The sequence below is a fragment of the Dermacentor variabilis genome, chromosome 10, assembly GCF_050947875.1.
Source record: "Dermacentor variabilis isolate Ectoservices chromosome 10, ASM5094787v1, whole genome shotgun sequence".
Taxonomy (NCBI): domain Eukaryota; kingdom Metazoa; phylum Arthropoda; class Arachnida; order Ixodida; family Ixodidae; genus Dermacentor; species Dermacentor variabilis.
In genome coordinates, this window is record NC_134577.1 from 55134513 (window position 1) to 55147130 (window position 12618).

General features: G+C 45.2%; 1 protein-coding gene across 1 annotated transcript in view; it reads right to left on the minus strand.

Moving 5' to 3' along the window:
* The window catches only part of LOC142559251 (uncharacterized), a 199332-nt gene that overhangs the window by 158464 nt on the left and 28250 nt on the right, over positions 1 to 12618 (minus strand). The gene's annotated exons all lie outside the window — the stretch shown is intronic.

Below are 12618 nucleotides of genomic sequence, written 5' to 3' on the forward strand. Positions count from 1 at the left end.
TTCATCCCGACCAGACGGGCTTCCGTCAAACACTGAACTTCAAGCCCAAACTGTAGAGAGCGCCTGAATTCCAGAAGCGCTGGGATACACTGCTGTTGGGACGGCAAATTGGCCTGACGAGATAAGGGGAGTTGTATAGAGTATGTGGGGAAAAACAAGCAAAGAAGCGACAGGGCTGGAGTCATAGCACACACAGTAAACATTATATTCAAACTGGATCCCATCCCCTGGATAGAAGGCTAACATTGTGATATGGCGCCAGGTAAATAGATTACAAAGACCGAGTGACTGTCGCTACTCTGGTTTAAAGGGCATGTAGCTATACATAATCATCATAATCTTCTTTGTCATAACTCAATCGCTTTGAAGTTAAGCCTGGGGATCCGGAGAATCTCGTCAGCAAGGCGTGATTTCCGTGTCAATACTGATCTCATGACGGTGTCTCATCCCTTTATTTTTTTTCACTCTCGATGCGCGGTCCTTTCTTCTTTCGCATGCTGCGCAAGGACGTCTCGGCTGAATGAAAATCTGCGCACGTCTGAAGAGTACGCGAGCCAAATCTTGCTGAAAACTGCAAGTTCGAAGGCCTGTGGCCGCGCGGCCGCGCGCAGACAAGATGGAAAGCTGAAGATGGAAAGAAAGATATCAGTCGAGTACTCAGCAGCAAAGAAAACACCCACTGACGTCTCCTCCGGACACATTCTTTAATAAAGCGGAGACTGATAGAAGGATGAAACTGGATAATCCCAGCTTCCGGTTTCTGCTATGACGGGCTTCACGTTGGTTGATTCCCTGCCTTTAGGTCAGCCTCCACAATCTAGTTTCGTTCTAGCGCGCTTGATCGTCTTTTTCGTGATCGCCTTTTTCGCATCGAATAAAGGATTTCTTTCTAGCAAGAAATCGTAGCGGCAGCATAAATATATTGCAGGGAAAGGAAATTGCTTATATCAGAACTACAAGCAATGAATAACCCTTCAGGAAGAAATATTTAATATTTGTTTAAGACAGTAATGAAGCAGTGGAAGTAATCAAGTGCAATTCGCTTATTAAGTGTTGCACTTATGGTAAACTTGCTAAGCTGCATGAAAACTTATTTTGCCGAAAGATGTGTAATGTAACCACAAACACTAATCGTAAGCAAAATTTATTAAACGCTTTCAAACCATTTTCAGACCCTTATTTACATAAAATTTCCATAGGATATGGACTGTGGTATTATTGAAAGAAGCGGGAGGAATTTTCAGCAAAAGTTATAATAATTGTTTAAATTTAATATTTATTATCTTTGTTCAAGAAGATGCTGTTGGCAGGCAGTGACGGGAACTAGTCTACCCTTAATTTACTGACGTATCCCAAACCATGAATAGGTTTCAAACAAAGAATATAGAAAAAGGACATAATGACAACACATCTAAATACCATACATACGCACACAAACAGAAATGCGCACAATCTAGTGTTTCATAGCTGTTCCGAAAACATAAATGTTCTTCTGGAAGTACAAATGACAACAGCCACAAAAAACGGTAACACAGAGAAGACGAAATTGACCTAAACGCGTTTATGGGACGTCGAAAGCATGAGTTGCAGTCCCTTTGCGAATTAAGCAACGTTTAAGACTTCGCATAGTTGTGAAGAACAGTGGTATATTTTGTGCAGCTCGCGCTAACAATTCAGCAAGAACAAAGCGTTCAGTAATGCTCCGCAGCTCACACGTAGGAAAACTACTGCTCGGCAAATATGGGCAGCCATCGCGGGTTTTTCTGCATATATGCCGCTGATAGTCCTTGCAACCACGGACATTATATTGCTACACGCGTGTGGGATTTTATTATTTGAGCGAGGCGCGTGAGCGCCATCACTCGAAAAAAGAGGAGGAAGAACGAACTGGGCTCGGGGCGCTTTGAATCTAACCGGTCAGCGCTGCAACCGGTGTTGTAAATGTAACCTGTAAATAGTTGCTCGTCTTAATGACTCGTCCTTCGCGTAACATTTTGGTGGAGGTGCGGAGATTGGTGGAGATCCGTCCTTCGCGTAACAATATTATTAGGTTTGTAGGCTTACGAAGAAATCAAGAGGGTTTGTTTCTATATGGCGAAATGTTTTTCGAAGCCATTCCACTGGTACACTCTAACACGTAGAGCGCAGGGCCGCATTGTGCATTTCCAAAAAAAAAAAAAAGCCAGTTCTCTGGTTTTGTTGGCTTCTATTGGATTTTGCTCTTGTCTGTGGAGAATACGTTGCGCTGACAATACAGAAGCTTTTCTTGTGTGTGTGCGCGAGCGACACGCCCCATTTTATACTCCCTATTTCTGACCAAGAAGTTTCTAATGACGTGACTTCTTCGAACTTATTTAGAGGACTGATATAATATCTGCCGTGTACTTGAATTAAACCGTATTTAGGTAACCAAATAATTCTCCCGCTTCTGAGTAATGATGCAGAAGGTGCCTAGCGAAATACGTTGTTTGTCTTAAAGCAGAATTTCAGTAAGGCTTAATATACTTTTACGAACTAAAGTGAAAAAAGTGATGCCGTTAACACACCACCGATTCAATTACATTCATCGCATGAGGCAATCACAGGGTCCGGTTAAATTCTCGGCTATCAGCACTCGTGGTATCAAGGAATAATTTAAAGAGCAGACCAAGTGTATAAAATCTAGCCGGAAAGCGGCTAACAGCCTATCACGGTGAATGAAACAAGTCATTCTGACATCCACACCAGCAAACGCTGCAAAGATAAAGCGGTAAAAGCTACAATAACACCATAACACTCAAGTATGAGCCTCCACGAGGTCGCCCCGTGGGTCCCCGTCAGCAACTTCAATTCGCAGTACTGTTGAATGGAACAAAGGAAAGCCCAAACTTCAAACTGGTTGGAAAGAAAGAGACACCGGAGAGGCGCTAACTCGCAACTGAGTTTTATTCGGAACAGCTTACCCACACATACAGAACCAAGGCAGGTGCGCGGACCACACTGCACATAGAAGCCACACTTCCATCATCTCGCGAAGCATGAATTGTAGCAGTTCTTCTAAAAAGGGTTTTTTTTTCTTTGCTGATCAGCAAGACAGGAGAGTCGCCTATACAGGTCTTCTCATTCTTTTTAATATGATAGGCTTCCATTATCTCTCCCTCAATGATATTCTCGCTCTTGCCCAGAGAGCGAGAGTGAGAGAGAGAGAAACGAAAGGGAAAAGGTAGGGAGATTAACTAAGGACGTGCCCGGTTGGCTACCCTACACTTGGGGAGCGGAAAAGGCGAAAAATAGATCAGGAGATAGAAGAAAAAATAATAAAGACTCATCCACTCGCGGAGTCAGTCGCTGAGAAAGGTCCAATGTCAAAGGCGCTTATATAGTACAGTCGCCTTCAAGTGCAGAAGGCCTTTTGTGGAATTTCGCATGCAAGGATGCAAGAATTCACAGTATAGTATATATTAAATACAAAACGAGACCCGCAGTGGTTGCTTAGTTACGATATTGGGCTGCTAAGCACAAGGTCGCGGGATCGCATTCCGGCCACGGCAGCCGTATTTCGCTGGAGGCTAAATGCGAAAACACCCTTGTACTCTGATTTAGGTACGCGTTAAAGAATCCCATCTAGTCTAAATTTCCGGAGTCCCCCACTACGCCATGCCTCATAATCATATCGTGGTTTTGGCACGCAACACCCTAAATTTTTTTTAACAATACGCTTCGCCAATCAAGTTCGCTTCACTTTGGCCAAGACATCTGGCGTTTTGCTTACAACAGGAAAAACTAATGCAGCACAAGTTTAGATGAAGCTCAACCCTAAGGCACTAAGTAATCATGCCCGCCAGATATGTTTCCTCGATTTGCTGGCGTGGATGGCACTAGGGCAAATTTAAATTAATCCTGCCTGCATCAACAAGCCTCTCCATCACCTCGCAGACCTCTCTGCCCTTCATGTCGTTTCTTCGTGCTCTCTTGAAACACTCGTGTGCGTTTCGTGCAAAGTTCTCTATGAAAGACTGAACAGTAATAATGGAGCTTGATGAGCTCACGCGGCTACTATAGACTGCGGCTGCTGTCGCTGCTTGGGCGTCCTATACTTGTTGCTGCTACCAATTAATCTACGCGCCGCGAAGACGCTTGCACCGATCGCAGGTCGATTAAAAGACTAAGCATGTCGCGACTAGAAGGAGCAGGTCGCTGACGGCAAATTACGACGCCGCGGCTGTGAAACTGGCTGGAAACGACGCTGTCGTGTCAACAGCGCAAGCGGGAAGGCCGCAATTATGGATACTTTGAAGTCACTTCTCCCACGACGATTTTGCTACTACTGCGGGGCGTATACCGAGAGCCGGGTGTGTGGACAAGTGGGTGTCCCTTGTGTTACTTTTGTAACACTTCTCTTTCGCGACAGCAACGCACCAGCGAGTAGTGGCTCGTCTGCGAATCGTGCATGTCACCCTTTTCAGTAAAAACAAATGTGGGGTTTCAGTTGCCAAATTCAGGACATAACTATGAGCCACGCTGCGGTAGATATTCCGAATTGGTTTCGACCACGTGGGATTATTTAATGTGCACCCAATGCGCAGTACATACATACATACATACATACATATACACACATACACACATACATACATACATACATACATACATACATATACATACATACATACATACATACATACATACATACATACATACATACATACATACATACATACATACATACATACATACATACATACATACATAAACAAAGTACGCATCACTGTTTTTTCCCTTTCACCCCCGTCGAGATGCGGCTGCCGCAGCCAGTATTTGATCCCACGACGTCGTGCTTAGAAGCGCAACTCCAAAGCCACAACGCCACCACGGCGGCTGCCCCTTCAGTTACGTGCCGAAACTGTGCCGCCATTCTTACGTTCTATTCAGCGCTGGGCAGCGGTACAAGCCACTAGTCTGTGAATCGTATGAGAAACTGACGTTCTGCACTTTTCTTGCTACCGTTGTTCGGTGTGCTCATCATTTACGAGTGCCCTGATCTAGGCCTTCGCCTCTACTAATCTGAATCGCGCGTTCGGGCGAAAAGTACGAGACGTACAATCATTTGTAGTTCTTCTGTCACAGCAGTAAGCGTATGCTTTCGTAGCACAAGCATCAGTTGATTGAAAGCAAGTCGCTTTTAAATGCCTAAATGTGGGTATACATCAACCAACAGAAGTACTCATTTAAGCACGAGTGCAAGCATTACATACGCATCTTTGTACGTAGTTCAAGATACGTGATGCACTCACGCAAAATCGTGTTTGAACGAATTTATGTATGCATGCCTTTCTGATGCAATAACTTACGAAACGTAGCAATGCCGACCAAATTGCATCGCTGGGAAGTATGCAGCGGCGAAAAGTGCCTGCCACTGAGTACTTCAACTCCGAGGGCTTTCCCTCTTTCATACATTTCTTTTTACAGTAAGCCATGTCGGGGAAAGAAACATCGAACTAGCACCGCAATTCTGTCCTGTCTATGAACTATTTATATGAATAAGAAACAAAATACTGCTTGGCGAAATTTACAATACTGATACACTATGTATGTAAAGGCCATGACATAATGTAGATTGTGCACTTTATTATGGCCTTTGAGAGAGTACACCATGACACTTTGCGCTGCAGTGAGTCACGTGGGTCCATAATTTAGCGTTTCTATATACATGCTCATTAGCATATACCTGTAATAGTTTCTACCTGCGCACACGTACATACCTGGGCACGTCGTACCTTGATATGCATATGCAAACTTCGAATCAAGACGCATGTATTGCCATGACCCGCCGTAACGGCTTAGCAGCTATTGCGTTACGATAGAAAACACGAAGTTGCCGGATCAAATTTCGGCCGCGGTGACCGCATGTCAATAGGAGTGAAATGCAGAATCGGCCATGTGCCGTTAATTGGGTGCATGTTAAAGCACCCCAGGGAGTCAAAATAATATCGAATAGGCCACTACCGTGAGCCTTATAATTAGATCATGGTTCTACGTGAAACAAAAAGAACAAAATTAAATCTTTCTAAGATTTTGTACATGCAAAAATGGCGAATGCAATATTGGAACCTCATAAACTGAATTCATTTTTATTCTTACTGTAAGGAATCGGCACACACTGGACTTCACCAACCGGCGCTTATATGCAATGGACCCGGACATGACATTGCAACTTTTACTTGGTTATAACCGATAGGAAGAAACGCTGCTGTGACGCTTGCGAGTAGGAGTTTCATTCACAAACGCCTACTCACTCCTAATTGGAATGGCGGACAGTCGAAACTGTAGCAGATGTGGTTTTGAAGAAACGACCAAACATCTCCTGTGTGACTGCCCTACATACGAAGACGAGAGGACTGCCCTTCGTATAGTTTTGGAGCACTCAGACGACCGCCCTTTCACAGAGGAGATCTTGGGCCCGTCGCCTTGTGCGTCATATGTGCAACGCCACAAAGGCGCTGGTGCGTTTCTTGAAATGCACCAGCCTGTATGACCGCCTGTGACTGACTCGGTGATGAAGGCTTTTTCGTGCAACAATGCAAACTGCGAACTTATTTCTGCCTTCTCTTTCAATCCCCTTTTCCCCTTCCCTAGTGCAGGGTAGCCTAGCGGGCTCAACCTGGTTAACCTCCCTGCCTTTCTTTAAGGGCTTCTCTCTCTCTCTCTCTCTCTCTCTGTTGCCAAGACCCTGTTACGAATGCTGAATAGCCTACCGCCTATTTTGTCTTCTTTTCTGTTTCGACATAAGCAGGCACTATATTGCAGAAAACTAAATGAAATCGCGTGGATGAACCAAGAAAAAAGAAGTGAATTTGTAATCACGTGAAATGAGAAAGTGTTTCGAAACGTCTTTGCAGTGGGTGGCACCAGCCGAAATATATTGCAGCCAATTATAACGGCGTCTCAGGTTACTATGGGAAAATTACAATACATTCCCAGGGGGGGGGGGCGAAGTAGACGGTTAGGGTTTGCTTGCTACGGGATCGGATTGACTCCAGGGCAAATGGAGAAGATTTGAAGCGGCCGCCCGAGAGTCGTGCGCGACGCATGCCAATCAATCGAGGATTATGAGGATCCTTCAAGAGATGATTACTGAAGCTTTTTTATTTTTCTTTAATTTTTTCCTGCCAGACTTTCATTACATTCAAAGCGATGTAGTTATATCGCACTCTAGAGAGGAGCACCACAACGCGAGGATAGCTATCTAGCCCAAGGTATTGCAAACGTAAGTTAAATCTCCGCTTCGCTTCGGCATTGGATTGTTCTTTTAGAATTCAATTGGCTTTCCCGTGAAAGCTTGATCGGTTTCCGTAATTTCTGGACTGCATTACTTTACAACGAAGTATAAAATCTTGGCGGGGCTATAGCTTAAAACATGTAGGATTGAGAACACGTGCGGATGGAAGCTTATTTAGGCATGGCTGAAAACTTCACCTCAAAACTCACTCTTAGGTGGATGCGCACTGCCATTTACATTTCAAAAAATGTGTTCTCTATTTTTCTCTCTCTGTTGCTCTACTGATAACGAATTAACCTCCAACCTTCGTGAGTCCAAGGTATGGTACGTAATTAAAGCGTCATCTGGTCCTTTGCCACCGTCTGCTCGCACGCTGCAAATATTGCCAAAGTCTTGACTGTATTTAGTAGACGGCTCCATCCCCAAGCGCAGAGAAATGTATTGGTTAGATACCAAACGCGGAACAATAATTGAAGCTGAGCTGGGCAGGGCCATTCATGCACATAAGTAAAACAATGTGTGAGTGGACAAGAACACAACAGTCAAGAGCATCTGATGATTATCTTGAGAAATTAGGAAAGACTACACTGTGGCATCCGAAACTTCCTGGACTGGGTGTACAGAACCGTTGACTACCTTACATTGGCTTAAGTTAAGTGTCCTTCGGTTCGATGAAATCGCCGTGTTACTGAATGCATCTTTCCCGGTGCGTTTGTCGGTCTCACAAGACTTTCTTGAAGTCGTTTTCCGTGAGATTGTCGAGGACCTTTTGCGCTTCTTGTTGAATGATGTCCACGGCGTCAAAGCGTCGTCCTTTGAGCTTTAACCTCATTTTCGGAAACGAGGCAAAATTGCAGGAGGCAGATCGGATGAGTAACGGAGGTTGGCGTACGAGTACCATGGGGCTCTTTGCCAAGAAATCTGGGCGTATCAAGGAAGGTGTGACTAGGTGCATTGTCTTGATGCAACAGCCAATTTCTGTTGCGCCAAAGTCAAGCTCGTTTCCCGCGGACATCCGTTCGAAGGCGTCCCAGAACGTCACAGCAGAAACACGAATTAACACTCTGGCCTTCCGGAACAAATTCCCTGTGCGGTACCCCTCATTAATTAAAGGAAACGACGAGCACGGTTTTGATAGCACTCTTCACTTGTCTTGATCCATCTCATGGCGACGACTTGACGATCGGCCGTTGCCTGTGCAACTGCTGCTTGAAGACTGTCCTTATCGCTCGTCGGCCCACAAAGCTGTGAAGTCATTTTTGTCTTTCTTGAGGGCCACTGGCTTATGTGAAAGCCTTTGACTCACTCAGGCCCTGCGTGCTCGAGCTCACCGCTGCTTTCCTCCCCTCCCTCAATCTCTTCTTCCTATTTCCTCTCTCCCAACCCCCAGAGTAGGGTAGCCAACCAGTCGTATTTCTTATTAACATCCGTGCATTCTCTCTTTATTTCCTCTTCCTCCTTCTCCTCCTCACTTTCCTAGGTGCTTTTTTTCTCGGCGAACTCGGATGCTTCCATTGAGGAGATTGCTGCTTCGTTTCGTGGCAAATCTGTTGATCAAGGTTCCTTCTGCACGTGCAATGGCGCAAAGCTCCACACACACACAAGAACACACCTTTGCTTCTGGTCGGCAGTCAAGACCCGGGGAACAAACATCGCGGCCACGCGGTGCATTTTGGGTCTTCACGGAGAATTGCTTGCCACTGCGCGTAACCAAATTCCTACCATGTGACACAGTTCATCTATCATTCGGAGCGAGAATGCTCTCGAATCAGTTATGCAATTTTGGCAACGTTCTCCGGTGTTGTGCTGCTTCGTGGACGTCCCGAACTCTCGCCGTATTTCACTGAAGTTCGACCATCCCTGAACCGAGAAGGCCACTTAAAACACTGAGTGCCTGCCATAGCAGCATCGCCGTACGACTGGCGAAGCATTTCCACAGTTTCCGTGGAGCACTTACCAAACTTCACCGAGATGTCGCGCGAGCCCGCTGCTTATGTTTCTCGCTATCTTTTTTTTTTTTGCAAAACGCTTATGGATTCTCACACTTTGTCACTTTAGCACGTACTGCCGGCGAACGAACTTCCTATCACCTCGCCACTTGATATATACATTCACTCGTGTGGTATGCCCGCGGCTGCATCTAAGGGCACAAGCGCGTACTTTTACTTTCCACATAATAGCACCAGTCCGGGAACTTTCGGATAACACCCCCAGAAAACTGGCACGAGTAGAATATGCGAAGGGGGGGGGGGGGAGGAACGAAAAGAGCAGTTGAAGATCTCTCGGTGAAAGGCCTCTACCTGTGGCGCGCTTAAATCAGCTGGTCGTTATAACTCGCAGTCAGAACAGTGAAAATTCACGACGGAGATATGATGGGAATAACTACATGGCCGCGCAAAAGACGCAGGGCAAGGATATACGCAAACTGCATGTGGTATGTGTGGTATACTGGCCGGGCTGACAAAACTTCTTTTCGGCTTACCTACACGGCTCAACCATGCACCGCAAGCACCGGTAGCAAGTCACCCATATATCAGATATTCGAATCCTACCAGCACTAATAAACTAAATTGTTTTGTACGGTATTGTCAGAATTATTTTCAAAGGAAGGCCGCAGTCTCAGCGTGAGTGACAGTGTCTCCACTACGAAGACCCATCCTTGATTTCACCACAAATACTTGCAGTCACGCACATAGTCTCTTCTTTCTAAAAGACCCTAACTTAACAATAGCCGACAACTTGCTTCTATATAAATGCAACAGCTCAACAAGATATTATGATGTTCTGAGATGATTGCAACATTGCAAAATGCCCTTCTGCGTTCTTTTCTCAACGATACAAAACAAAAGAGATTATTGATTGCACAGCGTTGCTGTTACCGCCGTTTTTCGAATTCTGTTGAAAGCCCCGACGTTCTTGTCCGCCTGCCCACGGAAGCGACATTATGAAGCGCTATTACACTTTTGCCGTCACGTAATACTTTACCCCACTGACACTGCGTCTCGAACGCGGATCTGCCTTCACTAGATGTTTCGGCAGCCGGACGAGTGGAAAAGGACGACTGCGGGCTTCGAACCAGAACCAGATTCGTTTCATGGATTCAGAGCAGTGAAAAGTTGCTTCACTGACACCGCACCCTCTGTGCATTATACAACGTTGTGAAAGCAAAAAACACACCGACTCACACGCGACAACAAAAACAACAGACTGAATGGCGTTTGACAACTTTTGCAAGCCAACGGCGTTTCACGGGAGGAAAAGGCCGCCCGGGTGCTGCAAGCCACTGGGCCTAACTTCCGACGACATGACTCACGTTACTCCAGCATTTCGCGTCCCGATGCAAGCCAGGCGATGGAAGCCCGCCTGTGTTCGAGCTGCGATTCGCACCGACGGTCACGCGACCCGGAAAACACAGCCTCTACTCTGCCCTACGGAAAAGCGAGACGCATATGTGGCGCACTATTGTATCCCGCCGCGCAGGCACCAGTGGAGCAGGGGCCCATCGCTTAGCACATATCGGTTGAAGAGAAGCGTTGAAAACTGCAGGATGATTACATAATTTCATCAGCGTCAAGAAAAGACGTCAAGTAAACTTTCCATTGTCTGATAATTTTTTCATTTTATTTAAAGGTACCTACAGCGCCTACAGGCATTGTGTAAGGATGGAAAAAAGTACGCTCAAAGATTACAACAGATTCAATTATTAGGATACCTATGTGAATACATACACAAAAGAAAATACGGGAAGAAATGCCCTAATGTAAAGTAATGTAGTATTACAGTAATTACAAGGAACTATAAACTCAATGCTTTTGAACGCGACAGCTCATTCAACAACAAAATATCACAGAACAAAATTAAAAGATAATTATAGGGCGAGCAGGACATAATTATGCTATTACAAAACGGTGTGCAACGCGTATTTGCAAATTAATAACGGGAAATGCAATCACAAGAACTGTGTAATACGGTAGGTCACATAGAGTTTTAATGAAATGTGTTAGACGTAGTCGAAAATTTTCTTGGTCACTCCCAGAAGCTATGGTGTCAGGAAGGTCGTTCCAAAGGGGAATGGCTCCGGGAAGAGCGGATCAGTTAAATGAATTATTTTGACCATAGATTCGCATAAAACTGAACCGACTGGACAACCGTTGTGGCCTGGGATGAGGAGGATCAAGATTCAGAGCTGATGGCGCTGTGTCACGGACGTACTTATGAAGTGATAGTAGGGCTATATCACGACGATTATGCAAGGTCCGACGTCAGAGTTTTGAAGTCGAGAAAAGCCCAATCAGTGCGTGGATCTTTTCTTCAGGTTAGTATGTAAATCAGTAAATTGGTATAATTGCGTCTCACATGAGAAATTCCTCAGAAATCTGATCGATGAGTAAGGCGAAATCTTCTGGTTTCCAGGTATTTTAATATGATTATTTATTTATTTATTTTAGCAGTATGTCAGAAAAATGGCGTATGCGGGGTAGTTTATACGTCAATATCTCCAAACAATCAAGTGTAAAAAAACTGAAAAGAATAGCTTGTTGCACCTATTGAGGCACAGTATATAGGAGACAGTGCATACAACTGACTCAATGTGCGTCCAGTTCCTTCTTTCTGTATCCGTCTACAACGGCCAACTTTTTCTACTCCAACAACACTCGAGCAAGAAAAATCCTAGGGTGTTTCAGCGAACACATTCAAAAATATTTAAGGGTTGCCTGTCGCTGACAGCACAATTCTAGTTCACGAGCTGGCCTACTCAAAGAGGCGGATATTAATTGCACAGAAAGATTGAAAGGAATAATCGACTAACATAAATTCACTAATTCAGTTCTTAGTTACGGAATGGCCGATATTGCAATTTACAAATTCTAGCCGCGGGGGTTCGCAAGGTGCATCGACTTGGAACGAGCTCTAAGATGACACCAGCGTCAAGATATTAATTCGCCGAACTTTGCGGAGAAATGCATTGGCGTAACAGTTACTTTCGTGACACAATGCATAAAACGACGTCTTGCCTCCCGCATATTTACCTTCCTCGCGCGAGCGTAGACCGCTCATTATGTCTGCGCCTAAGAACAGGGATAATTTTCGAGACCGTCAGTATTCGTGCTGGCGCTCGAAGCGATCTTCAGTGCTTCCTTCTGAAGGCAACATGGTCGCAGGCGATGCTCCCGTTGGAGAGTGCTTTGCGCGTTTGCACTCTAAAACAAAATTACCCTTTGGGTTGTATCTTGCCACACACTAATAAACGTCATCTCTCTTGTCCGCACTTCCTTTCTTTAACGCTGCGATCCCGGTACTTCCCAGTAACGAACGGCATGCGCGTTATCATCATGACATGGCATCCCCAACAGGAAAGT